The sequence below is a fragment of the Copadichromis virginalis genome, linkage group LG3 (assembly GCF_057382275.1).
Source record: "Copadichromis virginalis isolate Kocher_CV1m ecotype Utaka linkage group LG3, C_Virginalis_male_GT1.1, whole genome shotgun sequence".
NCBI lineage: Eukaryota > Metazoa > Chordata > Actinopteri > Cichliformes > Cichlidae > Copadichromis > Copadichromis virginalis.
The window spans coordinates 61352106-61369419 of NC_140620.1; the positions used below are offsets into that span (position 1 = coordinate 61352106).

General features: G+C 42.9%; 1 long non-coding RNA gene across 3 annotated transcripts; it reads left to right on the plus strand.

Annotated features, from left to right (window-relative positions):
- The first annotated feature begins 1196 nt into the window (after window positions 1–1196).
- Window positions 1197–5373, plus strand: LOC146716460 (uncharacterized). 3 transcript variants are annotated; one of them, XR_014919185.1, is made up of 8 exons: window positions 1197–1400; window positions 1702–1903; window positions 2015–2164; window positions 2334–2477; window positions 2575–2722; window positions 2839–3333; window positions 3431–3541; window positions 4028–5373. It is a non-coding gene; the product is annotated as an uncharacterized LOC146716460 (long non-coding RNA). The 3 variants fall into 3 exon arrangements; XR_014919186.1 differs by having other exon boundaries at window positions 2015–2477; window positions 3431–3934; XR_014919184.1 differs by having other exon boundaries at window positions 2015–2477.
- Window positions 5374–17314: the final 11941 nt, after the last annotated feature.

Genomic DNA, 17314 nt, shown 5'->3' on the forward strand with positions numbered 1-17314 from the left:
ATAAAATAAATAACATGTCACTGAAAAATCATTAAAAACAACTTATAAGAACAATAAACAAAATAATTCAAAATCAAATAAACAGTCAGATAAATACAATTCAATAACCAGGACCCAATATTCTAGTGCTTATAGTTCAAACATTATACTTCAGTACAATTATATTAATAACCGCCATCCAACAGGCAATACAACACTGTACTTATAAAAACAATGAATGAAAGACTGCATCTCCAAAACATAAGAACATCTCCATACCTGCAACACAGAAATATGTGTCTGATCTGTGTGTGTCACGCGACTGCCAGTACACCTCTCCTGATGAGCAGAGTGAAGCTGACCCCCCACCCACTTGAAACGTAAAGGCAAATAGGCGGAGCGGTTAGTGCTACGTTTGTGCAGATTTGTGCAGGTAAAATTAGCGTTTGTGCTGCTACAGTATCTGAGATATAATGATTTTAATTATTACGGCCTACGCTGTATAACACCAGTGTCTGTGGCAGTGAGTTTCAGCAGCTGTGGAGTTTTGCACTTTTTCTAGGCTTGCTGCATATTAACTTTTATTAGTTTACACTTTAGTAACACAATTTATTCAGCGGAAAGGTCGATATTTCTTTTGTTACTAGTGCAGAAACGTACACAAGGTAGGCTAAAGTTTTTATTTTTTCTGTGGCAAAACTGAGTTTCATGTGAAGTGATTCACGTATACCTAAATTATTATTATTTTTTACATACCCAGTTGGCCTCTATGATTTTGTTTTGAATTATATATGTTCATTATTATTAATGTAGCTGTCTCAGAAAAAATGAAGTGTTTGCTTTGATAGATTGTTACCTACGTGTAGAAAACTGAATATTCCACAGCACCTAGGCGAGGGATCTTCAACCTGCGGCTCTAAAGCAACATGTGGCTCTCCGGCCCCTCCACTGTGGCTCTTATAAGACCAAGTAAGTCATTTTTTTATTATAAAGACAACAAGAAAGGGTTCTGTTAACAGTTTTGTTTTTTTTTTATGAAATATCTGCATTGACTATTCATTGAATCTACAAGGCTTTTAAAAGTGATTTAATGTTTCTTAGGTTCAAATCTGTTTACTGTAATTTTCAAGTTGGTTGCCCATCTTTCCTAATTTTCAATTATTATGGAAAGGATGCTCGTAGCTGGCTTCATTTTAACAAATACTTTTTTCCGTTATAAAGCTTTGATGATTCATTGTCTTATCAAATCTAAAAATAAACATTTTTATTTACATTTCCATAGCTTACACGATATAACAACTCATTTTCTAGATATTTATAGGCTCTTTCTTTTTTTAGGCTCTAGACAGGTTTTGTAGCAGCAGGGGGGAAAGGGGCCCTTTGAAATGAAAAGGATGCTGACCCCTGACTTAAGCCACCAGGTAAACACAAAAGAAATACTGGAAAATTATTGACAGAAAAATGGAACGGTTACTTTCAAGGCTATGGGTGAAGGTGACTTGGTGTGTAAAAGCAAATATACATCAGACTGACAAAGAAAAGAGTGTTAAAAGATTTTTAATTTAGAACTTTAACTTTATGTGCAAAACTGAACTTACTGATAACACACACTAGCCATTTGAACACATGTAACTGTAATGAACCAAATAAAACAGAAAAATGCAGGCAGCACTCAATATACTGTGTATAACACAGCATGGGGTTGTATTTTTTTCTTTTCAGATGCTCCTGTCACTCCATTTCCCAGGTCATCATAGCACTCCCACACACATGGAGCTCTCCTGCAGTATGCAGTGTAATGCCCCAAACCATCAGTGGTCATCTTTCCATGGAAAGCAATTAATGCCCTCAAAGTGAACGACTTTCCTTGGAGAACCAGGTTGGAGGGAAATTCATTCAGTGGAAATTCTGTTTGATTTGCAAGGTCAGTATCAATCCACACGATATCTCCAATGTTGTAGCTGTGAGTAACTGTCCCTGCACAGAGCTCATTTCCTGTGGTGCTGTCTTCTGTTTTGAATTCTGATGGACACAGAGATGGATTGGAGAGTGGCCTGAGGCAGGTAGACTCAGGTAGGCCAAGTCCTGCTTCCACAGCCGTGCCAAGATGAGCCATACCAGACTCTTTGAGGACAGAGATGGCAGGAGAAACAAATGGCACTTCCCTTGTCATCCCTTTGCTGAGGTAGCAGTGCTGTGAAGAGCAGTGTTTGGTAAAATAAACACTTGAGATGTTCCTCATTGTCTTAGCAATTACAGCGGAGATATTGCACTGAGCATCGATTTGGATCGCAGCAGACCTCAACGAGACAGCTTCAAACATTACACTAAGCAGCTCTGCTCTCCTCCTGTAGGTTTGTTGGGTCACACCATCTGTGGCAATGGCTTTCACCAGCTGCAGGACTGGGTTTTCACTGTCTTTCAGAACAGCATTTTGAAATGTGGAGCTGTCACAGAAGGCACAACATAAGCACTGAAAAAATGCATCAAATGCACAGGTATTGAGCACAGAGATTGTCGATTCCCCTAATCTAATAGGCTGATGGAGGTTTCCATTTTTTAATAATCCCACTTTCACTCTTTTGGCCCCAAAAGTTTCATCTGCATGGAGCCATTCGGTACATGAAGAGAGGTAGGAAGTCCTCTTCCTTTTTTTGAGTGGAACAGCTAGGCCCCTCCAGTTCTCAACTGCATCCCCATCAGCCGGAAGAATGTTTGTGGTAGCATCAGATCCCACAAATGGGTGAGCATCCATTTTTATTTTGTCTTCTGCATTGTGAGTCGTCATGGATCCAGAATTGGCATCTGTGACTTTCAGTGATCCCACCGTTGCCTCATCTTTGACCTTTTCTTTTGCAGAACAAATCCGCATATTTCCCTCGATGAAGGAAAGATGACGAGCAATGAAGCGATCGACTCGAAGAGGCAAGTTGTCATGTTTGAAAAGGCCATGTTTTATGTTTTTGAAATCAGCTTCAACAGTGGCTGAACTTGCTGTGATGCTGGTGCTTTGGAAGAGAGGGACCATTATTCCTGTCCAGAGTGGCAAGTAACTTGCCAGTCTTATTATATGAGGAATAATCTCAGGGAGAAAGTGAATATTATCTCTATCCCCATTTGCTGCAGCAAGTGACCTGCTCTCCTCACATATTTCTGTTACCCACTGTCGCAGGTCAGTCTGGATCTCATCCACTGAATCCACTCTCTCACTTTCCTCCGTCTGTTCATCTGGAATGATGATGGAGTCTTGAGCAATTTGGGCTTTCAAGTATTTCTTGCACCTTTCTGAAGGAAGAGGTGCTCCAGAACTGTCATCACCTTCTGCCTCACTGAGGGCCACAACAGTGATAGCATGTAGGAGCTGTTTTGCATGGTCCAAACATTGAGACTGAAGAGGTTTTGCTAATGACCTGACAAAGAAATCTTTAACACGATGTGTTTTCTTCTTCAGGCAATCCCACTGGCATATCATCTTGATGCAGTGCGCAACATCAACCCTGATATAACAAGGGGGGAGTTTGGCAGACTGGGTTCCAAGAAGGACATGAAAGCATTCATTAAGGTAGGACTTCAGATCAGGATGAGGAGTGAAAGCCTTGACCAGAGCTCCCAGAATTGCCAGAGAAAAGTCACTCACAGCATACTTTGGCACAGGTGCACCTGCACGAATCCATTCTGTCAACCAGTTTGCGATGGCATTAACATCATGTTTCTCTGACAGCATTTGCACCACTGGGACACTGGGGCAATTGTTTTCTTTCAGAATACCTTGATAAAGGAAGATATGGCCAGATTTGCCATTTGGTCTCAGCAGTTTTTTCACAACTGAACCGGTTGCATCAAAACACACAGTTGGGGGAGATTTTTTTGACAATGTCTTATAAACATGCATCTGTGTTTGACTCCAGTAGTGACAGAAAAACTTGTCCAGTCCAATATCTCGGATGCTACCACTGTGAAGAACACTATATTTTAACAATTGCAGAGATGCAATGGGGTCCTTATCTCCTAATTCCAAGTCTTTTCTCTCTTGTTTGGCTTTTCGCAGAGTGGCCAAATTTGGAAGGTGGCTTGGCTCAGGATCTCCAACATCCATCAGATCTGCTGCCCTCGCTGACCTCCATACAGCCGGTTCCATTCTGCCCTCACACAGCTCTTTAGCGATCTGTTCACGCAGGTTTCCAGACATGAACCGCTTGGAGTGGCCAGTGTGCAGGGAGAAATCTGTATTTCTCATGAAACACTGGAGCACCATTGGACTATTAATTGCTGGCTGTCTGTCACATGACATTTCTAACTGGCCATGACACTCCTTACAGTCGCCTCTGATGTCCAGATAATTATTGTTGACAGTTGGATGGACCTTTGCTCTACGGAACACAAGTGTACATGTATTTTTGATCTTCTTCCATATAAGATCGTTGATGATATGAGTCCAAGTGCCAGGTTTCAAAATTGTGTATTCCCTTTTTAGGGTAGGAGAAAACTTGTCATTGTATTCAACTTTTTCAGGAATAAATTTAACCCAGTCCTCAAAAGGGACTTCTAGTTCAAAAGCTTGACAGTTTTCTTGTCCAGGAGAAATGCAATGTGAATCTAACTCTCCTTCACTATTACTTTCCTGATCACTGATTTCCAAAGCTGACCAGATGTTGTGTCTATTTAGCTTCACAAAAGTGTACAGGGCCTTTGCTGACATCTTGTCTTCTAGCTGCTGACTCAGCTCTTTCCAGACTGATGCAGCTGGAGTGGCTATTTTGCCATTTTGGACTATGGCCTCTTTTGAATTGCAAAGAACTGCAAAAATGGAAACCTTGTCTACAGATGGCTTTCGAGGCATCTAAAAAAAAACACACTATGATTATGATGGAGCAAAATGTGATTTCTGAACTATATACACAGCCAGGAGCATCCCCTCCCCCAAGTTCTCCACCAATCTACACTTTCATATTTTGTGGAATTATTGTTTTTAAGATGGAGCTATTGAATTTGTGAGTTTATTAAATTGAGTCTGAGTATTTAACCCATGTACTGTACAGCACTTTAGTCCAGTGTGCTACATGTTTTAAAGTGCTTTAGAAACTTTTTTCTTGGACATTTTTGAAAATGTTTAACATTGAAAAAAAATCCTTTTGATCCAGACAGTTAGCTATATCATGTATTAACTCAGTAACTAAAACCTCAGTATTTTAAATGTAAGCTTACCTTGTTCAGAAATCAGATGAACGCTGTTCTAAGAATCCTTCAGACACAGTAATGCCAAATAATAGTTTTTTCTGCCAGAAAATGTGTATTTGATGCAAAAGACTGCTAGCTTGTTCGTTTCTCAAAAAGTGTTCATGGGAGTGTAAAATGTTCAAATGTAGTTTTCAATAAAGTTTTTTTAATCCACTCTAAAAAAAATAAATACTCAAGCATTTGCATCGTGGTTTTATGAACAAAAAGTGATTGAAGTAAAGAAATTGAAGTTAAAAAAAAATACACTCATTACAAATTTAGCTGATTAAATACAACAAGAGGGTTTTTTTAACAGAACTTTATTGAACAAGTGAACACACAAAGTGAAAGGTCATTTGAAAAAGACATTTTTCAGCAGTAAACCATAACAGGATATCTCAAATCATAGCAGCACAAACGCTAATTTTACCTGCACAAATCAGCACAAACGTAGCACTAAAAAAGTAGACCATTTTGGCCCGTTTTGGAGCAGTCTGGGGGGATGGTGACCTTTGAATGACCTATAAAATAAAGTTTAATATCTCGGAAACCGTAGCAGCACAAACACTAATTTTACCTGCACAAATCTGCACAAACGTAGCACTTAAAAAGTAGACCATTTTGGCCCGTTTTGGAGCAGTCTGGGGGGATGGTGACCTTTGAATGACCTATAAAATAAAGTTTAATATCTCGGAAACCGTAGCAGCACAAACACTAATTTTACCTGCACAAATCTGCACAAACGTAGCACTAACCGCTCCGCCTATTTGCCTTTATGTTTCAAGTGGGTGGGGGGTCAGCTTCACTCTGCTGCTGAAGCGAGCTGTGACCGGGGCACACATGCACGCGCGTACGTCACCACGCAGCGCGCACACACACGAATGCACACAGACTCAGATCACACAGGTAGGAGAGTGAGATGCAAAATGACATATTTAATTTTAAAAAAGGGTGTTTTGGGTGAAATTCAAAAGTATTTAACACAAATGTTACATTCGTCTGATTGACTTGATTTGCGTCTTATATCTGAATCATGTCGTCATGAGACTGTCAATGTATCTTAAACATACTGCTTCACAAACACTGTTGTGACAGTGATGTACACTGTCTCGTTTGTATATATGTATGATTTCTATACAGTTTACACCAGATGACCACTTAAGGACATCTCCTGGTTTCATCTTCATGTTTCCCTCTCACCACATATCCAACCCGATATCATGACCAGCAGCTTTTACAGCTGTGGCTCCAACAAACATCAGCTGATACTAGAAATTAATATTAAATAAATTCTAACAACAGCTGATCAAGCTTAAACGCTGCTGTTGTTCATCGTGACATCTGCTTGTTTCCTCTTTTTGGCGCAAAGTGGGTGATAAACAAACAAGACCGACAGGACTTGCGAAAGAAAAGCCGATCAGCTGATCATTGATCAGTTTCATGATTGAAGTGGCAACAGGAGAGGGAGGGGGAGAGGAGGAGAGAAGAGGCAGCTGTGCAGCAAAGACAGAATAACTCCAGCTTTGTGTCAAATGCCCAATATGCCCGATGGCCAGTCCAGCTGTGAGGTCAGCTGGTGGGTAACAGGCATCTTTGAAAATGTTAGAGCACTTTTGCAAATATGTGATGTCCTGACAGCAACAATCTATCCTGAAAATATCTTTTATTTTGTGACCCAGAAAGAAATATGTATATTTCAAATTCTGCGTTCCTCCACCACTGCCTCAATTTGAGTTGTGGATGAAATGCATTCTGGGATATTTGCCTGGGCTTAGCTACAGTAGCTAGCAAGCTGATTGGAGACCAAAACAGCCAATCAGAATTTTTGCATCCGAGTCTGTGATTGGTTGGTTTTGTGGCACGCTTATAACGGTGTACAGAAGCTGTCTCCGTTATCATGGCTACTCGGCAACAGAACTCAAAAGTCTGGGAGCATTTTGACAAAACAAAAGAAAAGAAGGTCCAATGCAAAATCTGCAAAATGGAACTTGCCTTGCATGACAGTATGACGGCGATGCATGAGCATCTGAAAAGGAAGCACGTCGTGTAGAACAAGCACTTTGCAATAATTTAGAGATCTCAGACCTACCATTTATCAGCTCAAACATCCAACGACATGAATGCTTTAAAAGCATCGACATCAGCTCTTCTCTGACAGCATGGTGGGAGTTTCTAAAATTGACGGCATCTTCATTAATCCCATGAAACGTACACCTATCTGGAACAACCCTGACATATTACAAAACAATAATATGATAAACTTTTCAGATTGGAGTGGTAAAGGAATCAAATATTTAGAACATATACTAGAAGGAACAGAATTTATTTCATTTGACGGACTAGTTACACAATATGGGATCAACAAGAAAAGATTTTTAGAATATCAACAAATTAAATCCATAGTAAAAAAGAAATTTAAACCGGGTCAAGTTGAACTACAAACACCACCAAGTGTGGTTCAATTTCTTACTCTTAAAACCCCCAAATTACTATCCAAAATATATAGAATGCTTTCTAAAACAGATGAATCAATATCACTTCCTATTGCAAAATGGGAAGCGGATTTATCAGTTAACTTAGACCAAAACTTCTGGTCTCAGACTTGCTTAAAAACCTTTCATCTAATCAGAAATCCCAGTCTTCAATTAATTCAATACAAAATATTACATAGAATGCACTATACAGGTCATCGGATGTTCAAGATGGGCTTTACGTCTACCAACAACTGCTCACACTGCCAAACCAATTCACCGGACAATTATATCCACGCTCTTTGGTTCTGTCCACCAGTTCAGAAGTTTTGGCGCGAGATATGTGAAGACTTATCGAAGTGTCTGAAATGTAACATTCCAACTTCCCCTTGGTGTGTTTGTTGGGCAGCTTAGATAATGTCACTTCAGAAAAGAATATAGCCCATATGGTTTTCACTGCCCTATGCATAGCCAAGAAAACAGTCCTCATGAACTGGAAAAATAAAAATAATCTTAATTCTAACCAATATAGAAATTATCTATTAGATTACATTAGTCTTGATACAGCCTCTGCCACCACACCAGATCAATTGCTCTGGGCTCCTTTGATCAGCTCCATCACCTAGTGGGGGTGGGGGGTCATAGTTTGGTCCCGCCTTCACTGTTGTGATTGGTGTGGGGGTAAGGACAGGCCTAGGGCGTCGGGGGGTTCCCCAGGGGCATCTTCCTTGGGGGGCTCAATCCGGGGTAGCGGTCATGTCCGGTTAGGGGCTCTGTTGGCTCTCGGGTGACTGTTTCCTCGTGGCTGCGTGCAGCGGGGCTAGGGGAGGGTCTGTGCTGACGGACGTGGGTTACTGACCTGGTAGCCTGGCTGCCCCTGGGTGGGTCCGGGATGGGCGTGAGGTTCTGGGGGCGCTCCGTCTCTGGGCTGGGGCCCTGGCCGGGCCTCGGGAGCTTGGGTCCTGGTTGGTGTGTTGCCGGGGTTGTGGGCGGGTGGGTGCATGGGGGCCCAGCCCTGGTGCAGGGTGCCGCCGGTGCGTCGAGCCACCTGGGGGGCTCTTCAACTGGTGGGGGAGATTGTCACATCTCGCAGGAGCTTTCCGCTCTTCAGGAACTCTCTCTGCAGGAGGGGGAGATACAGGAGAGGTGGAGGAAGATCTCAGCCTGGGCGTCTATTGTCTTATGTAGTCTGGAAGATGAGTGGATGGTGGGGTGGGTGCAGTTTTCTCTGTGGTGGGGTTGGGTGGACTGTCCCGGGCTCTGTGGGGCCGGGGGGCGCTGCTGCGCTGGGCCCCGGTCTGGATGGGCCTGGGCCCCCTTTCCCTGGCGGGTCGCGGAGTATGGGGGTGCCTACTGGGGTCAGCGGGGGAGCTGGCCCCAGGGAGGGTCACTTGCCCCTCCCTTCCTTCCCTCCCCATCTCCAGCTGCCTCCCTCTTCCCGCTCCACCACAACCACCCACACATGCAGGGCCTTGGAGTAGGGGTATGTCACCAGGGTGCAGAGGAGGCTACCCCCCCCCTCTGTCCCCTTCTGGCTGCCTCTGCCTCAATTTTATCCCACAACTTAGACATTCACATTACTCACACTCTCATTACACATACATATGGGATCTTGGGGGTGGGCACGACACACGGAGTCCAAATTACCATCAGGGTGTACACCTCACCCCTGGCGTCGTTGCCCACCTCTCAATTTTAAATACACGTAGACATTGAGGGCTAGCAGGAGGGACTATGCGCTTACCTGCTGCTCTCTGGCAGGTAGCTCCATGCCCTCCTGGGTTTTAAATGCACCTTAGAACACACATGCATGAACACTACAATGAGTGGGTGGAGGGAGGTTTGGAGTCTTCTCTCACCCCCGTTCTCTGCGGCCTGCTGGAGCGGGGGGGCTAGGAGGAGTTGGCCGTCCGGCTGCGGTCTGGGGTGTGGGGCCTCCCTGCTGCTGCGGAGTCGGGGCGGTCTGCCTCTCCCCACCGCAGGGAAAAGGGTAACACCACCTGGGTCTGGGTGCAGTTCCCCCCTCCAGGGGCAAGGGTACCTAGACCCAGTTTGTAGAGTACGCTTGGGGAGTGTGATCGTGTGTACAGCGTCTCTTTATGTCTGTCTCCATGTCGGTTGAGTGTGGAGTAAGCGCATATGAGAGCATGAGGGGGGGAATGGATGTTTGTGTCTGTGTGTGCCTGTATGTCTGTGTCTATATGTCAGGTTGGGTATCAGACGCCACCTCTCTGGGGACATCTCAGGCCCTCCAAGGTTTGGAGGCCTATCTCCCACCACCACCACTTCCCCTGCCAGTGGCGGACTCCCTCAGACATCGGTGCGTTGGTGATTCTTTGTGTCTGGGGATGGGCGTCCGGGTACACACCGGCTCACTCCTTGGCGGCCGCTTGTCGGGAACTGGGGCTTGCTCGGGCCACTTCGGAGGTGGGGTGCCCCCGGCCTCTCGGCCTGGGGCTCGGTCACTCAGGCACAGCTGGCTGCCAGCGGAGCTCACGGGCACGTCACTGCAACTCCCCCTGGCTTCTGCTCCGCGGCTGCTGAGTGAACCCTCATCTGGGACTCTCCTCAGCTCTTTCCGGGACAGTGGCGCAGCTGCCCCTCTGTTGGTCTTCCTTGGTCTCTTGTGTTCTGGGGGCCTCTGGATGTCTGGAGTTTTGATCTCCTCCATACCTGCTTCATGCCCTGGAGGACGGGGCTGTGGCCCCCCCACACCCTCTAGCAGATCATTACATGAAGGAACCTTTTAAAAACAAGCGCGTCCATGCTCACAGGTGTACACACGGGTGATCACACCCACAAACTACACCCTTTTTGGCTCCTACCTCAAAGCACACTGTGTTCTGTTGATCTTATGTGCTGCACAATAATGTTTAATATTTAGTATTTACTGTCATATTCCCATATATCATTGTGATGTTGTTTATTCTATTACTCTTGTTCTCTTCTGCTTGTTTTCTTTTTTCTTTCTCAACAGGTGATCCAGGTGATCGATATATGCATTTTCTTTTTCTTTTTTCTTTTTTTTTCTGCCCATTCTGTTGGTTTTTGTTTTTTGCCCTTCTCCCCCGTCCCTCTTCTCAGCTGTTTCTCTTTCCCTCTTTCTTTCTCCCCTTCTTTCCCCCAGTCAAGTCTGTCCCGTATTCAGCAAGTGAAAATAAAATACATAATAAAAGGTGAATCAAATAGACCATTATGGCAAGGCTGTATGGAGTGCCAGGACTGCCATAATGAATTAATTAAATACACCATTAAATAATTAATTAAATGTGGCAATAATTAATTAAAATTGGAATTAATTAATTAAATAAATAGTTATGACACATGTAATTAATTAATTATTGACACATTTAATTAATTATTTATGTATTTCACATTTTAATTAATTATTGACACATTTAATTAATTAATTATTGACACATGTAATTAATTAATTATTGACACATTTAATTAATTAATTATTGACACATTTAATTAATTATTTATGTATTTCACATTTTAATTAATTATTGACACATTTAATTAATTATTTAATGATATATTTATTTATTTCATTTTGGCTCTCATCTTGAAATAATTTTATCTGTCAGCCTGACCCATCAAACTCAGGGGGCGGGGTTAACGCTGATCGAGTCAAAACCATTGCTTTGGCCTGGTGGCCATTGTTTCTAGCACACAACAACCGGCATGTGGAAGCTAACAGAACTGAACTTTGAAAAACCCTGTTTGTGTGTCACTAAATACCGTTTTAATGTTTTTTTAGCCGAGAATGTAGTGGTTTAATCTTCATGTGTCTGGTCGGTTTGTCAAGATACAGCCTCTTTGCAAAAGTGCTTCGATGATTTCGGAGATGTCTGCCCAGTCTCACGGCAAAGCGTGGGATAGACCCGCTCGCCTCGCAAGCAATCCCACCGACAAAGCGCAGGCCCCGGTACACAGCTGTAGTAACCCCCGCTGACTTCTTTTACTGAGGTTATATTTATCGGTGTTTCATTTCCTGATGTTCTTATGTGTCCTACGTGTTTCAGTCGCCAATTCTGAATTATAACTAACATTAAAAACATGTTTAAGGAGGAGAGAGAGCAAATAAATCTGTTTGACATCTGATCTTTGGGTTTTTGTTCAGTAATCAGCGTGACCTGTGTATAAACGCATAAAAGAGATAACGTTGGTGTTTCTGTCATGTAGTAACTGCTGGCTTTAACTGTACAAAGGTTTTTCGACACTATGAAACACATACAGACTTCATGATGTTCGGCTAATATTTTTATTGTGAATATTAATCATGCTGACCTCACCCTGTACACCACGGAGCGAGGTCAGCACATCCACGATATCCTCAGCTCCATGAGTTAACACAAAGTTTCCCAGCTGACTATCTAACTGCCAACTATTCCAGAGACGTGAAAATATACAGCATAAAGAAAAGTGTAAGAGACTCAGCAGCAGATTAGAATAACAATTATACATTTAATAAATCACCAAATGAATCCAAGAAACGAGCAAACCTGTTCCGACAATTTGAGTTTGTATTCCCTCAGCTGCAGACTCGCTGCTGTTTAAATGTTTCAAAAGGAAGATTAGATATAAACAAACGTCAAACATAGACTCAGTCTGCCTTCACATTTGATATGAGGCCAGCACGTATAGTGGCTGTGTCCTGTTTTAAGATCATACATGTAAAATTGTTGTCTGACCTCCGTCGATCCAGCCGCTCAGAGTCCGTGGTTACCATGGTTACTGCATAAGCAGCTATAATGCTAACAGCTGGCACTGAGGAAACCTACCGGCAGCATGGGTGTTTATGTTTTTCATTGCAAAAGAACCGTCTGAATGGTTAACTGAAGTTAACTTGGATAAATTATAGTTAAGGAGTATCACAGATAACGCCCACGTGAGCTGTGCGACTGTTCACCACTACACTGAAATCAGCAGGCTATTACTGAAATACACGTGCTATATCATAAACTATGATATAAATAGGGAGGTCCTATTAACATGTTTAGTTTTAAAGGACACCTTCCTGCCTTTAGTCTCCTTCATGAGCAGTATTAGTTTTCTTCTAACATCCAGAAGTCTGCACGATGTGTTTCATAGTTTGTAACAAGCCTTTGACAGGTAAACATAACATGACCGAAAAAGCAAAAAAAAAAAAAAAAAAAAGAGAGAGAGAGAGAGAGTTTTTGACATAAGAAGAGAAAATGCTCTCAATTATGGAGACAGACAAATGGTTCATTTATGTTTGATGTGTGTTTATTCCTCCCTAAATATTGTCGGTGAAGTTTGCCATGCACGTCAGATTTTCCTGCGCATTTTTATACCTCTGCCAACAGAGAGAGAAAAAAAAATCACATTCTGACAGACAGCTGGTGCTTAGAATACAGTTGAATAACTATTAAAAAACAGATGATATAATATTTCTGTCCAGGTTGCAGACTTCATAATGAACATGCTGTTGCAAACCCTGCTCCTCTCGGTGGAAATGCGCCTTCTCTTTCCTCTTTGTATAAAAACATTTTAAAAGTCAGTTTAATCTCAAAATTCACTGTTAAATCCAAAACACACCAGATAAAGAAAAGCGAATAGTTAAGTCTAACACATGTGCCAGTGAACCATTAAACGTCTGTGAAACTATGCAGTTATGAAACGTAACTTTAACCTCAGCCAAACCGATTTGCTCAGTTGTAAATAAAACAGCGAAGTAAACGTGACCCGACAGACAGAACCTGAGTGAATGAAGTCCAGCGTTTAACCACTGAGAGCTAAAACTCAGCTGAGGTTCAAAGCTGTGTGCCGGTGATTGGACATCAGCCGCTGATGAAGCTGGTTCGCCTATAAAGTGCTCTGTAAGGAAACAAGCTCCAGCAGCTCTGCGCTCGGGGAAAACATTATATTTACTTATCTTGTGCAGAAAAATGCGCTGACATTGCTTTATATCGAGCACCGGCTGCCCAGTTAAACTGTGACTATCACCAGGTAACGTAGGCGTGTTTCTTGAATTAGCAGCAGGTGTTAAACAGCTGACAGATGAGGAGGAGGATGCATGCAGGTAAACTGAGGGTCTGTTGAGCTGATCGCTGGTTTCGTGAGAAAAATGTCAGCTCGTTCTTTATGTTACAGAAGCACAGAGACACAAAACCAGGCGGAAAGAGACGATCGTTCGGTGAAAATGAGAATCTGCGAATGCAACATGTGGAACACGGAGAGTGGAATATGTAAACAAACCGGTTAACGTAACCCCCTGGGTGCACTCTGCATGCTAATTGTTAGCAGAGCTAGTGAAATCTCTGAAAACATCTGAGCACTTTTGCAAACATGTTCTATGTTGACAACCTGACCAGACATACGGCGCGACATTCGCGGCTAAAACACTGTTAAAAGTGTAGCTGGTGACAGAAAAACGGGGTATTTTAAAACTACACCACCACCATTGCTGCCTGTGATTTGATCTGCATTCTGGGATACCTGGCTGCCCCAAGTCTACACAAGCAATCGATTATCTAGGATCGACCTGTTTTGACTTACTTTGCACGGCAACCAATCAAATGTTAGAGAAGCTGCATGGGCAGCGTTAACCCCGCCCCCTGAGTTTGATGGGTGAGGCTGACAGATAAAATTATTTCAAGATGAGAGCCAGGCGCCAGGACTGCCAAAATGAAATAAATAAATATATCATTAAATAATTAATTAAATGTGTCAATAATTAATTAAATGTGTCAATAATTAATTAAAATGTGAAATACATAAATAATTAATTAAATGTGTCAATAATTAATTAATTAAACGTGTCAATAATTAATTAATTACATGTGTCAATAATTAATTAATTAAATGTGTCAATAATTAATTAATTACATGTGTCATAACTATTTATTTATTTATTTACACTTCAATGATCCTTGCCAACTTCCACTGGTTGCGTGGAGTTATCTCATCCTTCAGGAGAACAACATCATTGATCTTAGCATTTCTGTGCTCTTTGGTCCACTTCTGTCTGCCTTGAAGATTTAACAAATACTCCTTTTTCCACCTTGTCCAGAAAGTGTTGGCAAGTAGTTCAACACGACGCCACCTCTTACGGAGATAAAGATCTTCTTTCACAAACCTTCCTGGAGGTGGAGAGATGATTGTGGACTCCATGGTTAGTATGTGATTCGGTGTTAAAGGTTCTGGGTTTGATGGATCACATAGTTGGTCAGTAGTCAATGGTCTGCTATTAATCACTGCCATGACTTCATACAGGAATGTCCTCAGAGAGGAGCTGTCGAGTTGTTTGGCTGATTGTTCCAGAATGGACATGAGAACACTTCTTATGGTGTGAATTTGTCTTTCCCAGACACCACCCATATGACTAGATGCTGGGGTGTTCATGAGAAACTCACAGTCCAGTTTCCCTAGCTTGGCTTGATCCATTTCCTTAAATGCTCCAATAAACTCATTTCTAGTGCCGACAAAATTCGTGCCTTGATCGCATCTTATCTGACGAACTGTACCTCTGATGGCCATGAATGCACGTAATGAGTTGATGAGGGAATCTGTAGAGAGATCGTCAAGCATTTCAAGATGCACTGCTCTGGAGCACATGCAAGTGATTAGCAAGCCATAACGCTTTAGCTCCTTGCGGCCTTCTTTGACATAAAAAGGACCAAAGCAGTCCATCCCACAGTAGGTGAATGGCGGTGTGGTCTCCATCCGATCCTCTGGGAGGTCTGCCATCTTCTGCTGCTCTGTGCACCTTCTGAACCTTCTGCATTTTACACATTTATAGATGTAAGATGACACAATCTTGCTGCATCCAAGAATCCAGAATCCGTTAGCTCGAAGTTCATTCATGGTGATCCCTCGTCCTTGATGGTATGTCTTCTCGTGATAATGTTTGACCAGTAATGCCGACACGTGACTGTCTCTTGGCAGGATCGCGGGATGCTTGACATAACTTGTGTAACTTGCTAACCTTGTCTTTCATCTGCATCACATCATGATGTTGCAAGGTTTTTATTTGCTGAGCAAAGGCTGTTTCTTGAACCATCTTTATGATTGTTAACTCTGCTTCCTTTCACTCTTGTAGGCTACTGATGTCGTGTGATCTACTCTTGTGATCCTTTGCTTCTTTCACATAGCGCTTGAGTCTAGCAACTGCCTTAATCATCCTCGACCAATCGGAAAACTTGTGTAAGCGGTCTAACAGTGACCTTTGTTCCTCCCCTTGTATCTTGTGGATTTGAACCTTCTTAACCTCCGGGTCAATGGTTGATTTTCCTTAATTTCCCCACTGGGTATGACTTTCTGCCAAAGGAGGTCTGGGCCTTTGAACCAGTTTGATGCTACAAGTTGTTCTGCTGTGAGACCTCTTGAGGCGTGGTCCGCCGGATTATCTTCGGAAGTTACATACCTCCATTGGGTTGAATCTGTGCTTTGTTTGATGCGTTCCACTCGGTTTGCAACAAACACATGAAATCTTCTGGCTTCATTGCTGAGGTATCCGAGTACCACCTTCGAGTCAGTCCAATACCTTTCTTCTGAAATTTCCATTTCTAATTCCTTTTTCAGCATGTCACCAGTGCGCACAGCAACAACGGCCGCCGACAACTCAAGCCGAGGTATAGTTGTGACTTTGGTTGGTGGAACTCTTGATCATCCCATCACCAATGAGCAGTGGACTTCACCAGTTGTGCTTACTGCTCTGAGGTAAGTGCACATTCCATATCCAGATGCACTTGCATCAGAAAAATGATGAAGTTCGTAGTGCTGTGCCTTGAAGTTCGAAGGAATGTAGCATCTGTGAACCTTTACGTCTGCAAGGTTTCCCAGGTCACGCAACCAATACTCTCACTGAGGTCGAAGTCTGTCAGGTAAGTTATCATCCCAGCTGAGTTTATCTCGACACATTTGTTGCAAAATCTGCTTTCCCAGCAGAATGAAAGGTGACACAAACCCAAGTGGATCGAACACAGAGGCGACTGTGGCCAATACTCCTCTTCTGGTGAGTGGTTTGTCCTTAACAACTACTCTGAACTGAAATTGATCTGATGCCACACACCATTGTATGCCAAGTGCTCTTTCCATGTGTACTTCACCGAGTGCCATATCTAGCTCTTTGGGAGCTGCAGCGCATTCTTCTTTCGGAAGTGAAGCTAGAACTTTGGTGCTGTTTGAGATGAACTTGTGCAACCGAAGTTTGCCCATGCTGCAGAGTTTCCGTGCTTCATTAACCAGCTGTATTGCCTGATCTTCAGTGTCAACACTTGCTAGTCCGTCATCAACATAGAAGTTGGTTTTGATGAACTTGATGGTTTCTTCATTAAAACTTCCTTCCCCTTCAGCTGCAAGATGCTTGAGGCCATAGTTGGCACAACCTGGAGAAGATGCTGCTCCAAATAGGTGTACCTTCATCCTGTAGACAGTGAATGGAGTTTCAAGGTCACCGTTCTCCCACCACAAGAACCGTAGGTAATCTTGGTCACAAGCATGCACATGGAATTGGTGGAACATGCGTTCAATGTCACACATGAAAGCCACTTGGCCTCTTCGGAAGCGACACAAGACTCCGAGCAAGGTGTTTGTTAGCTCTGGACCAGTGAGGAGATGGTCATTTAAGGAAGCGCCTTGGAACTTGGCAGAGGCATCAAAGACGACACAAATCTTTC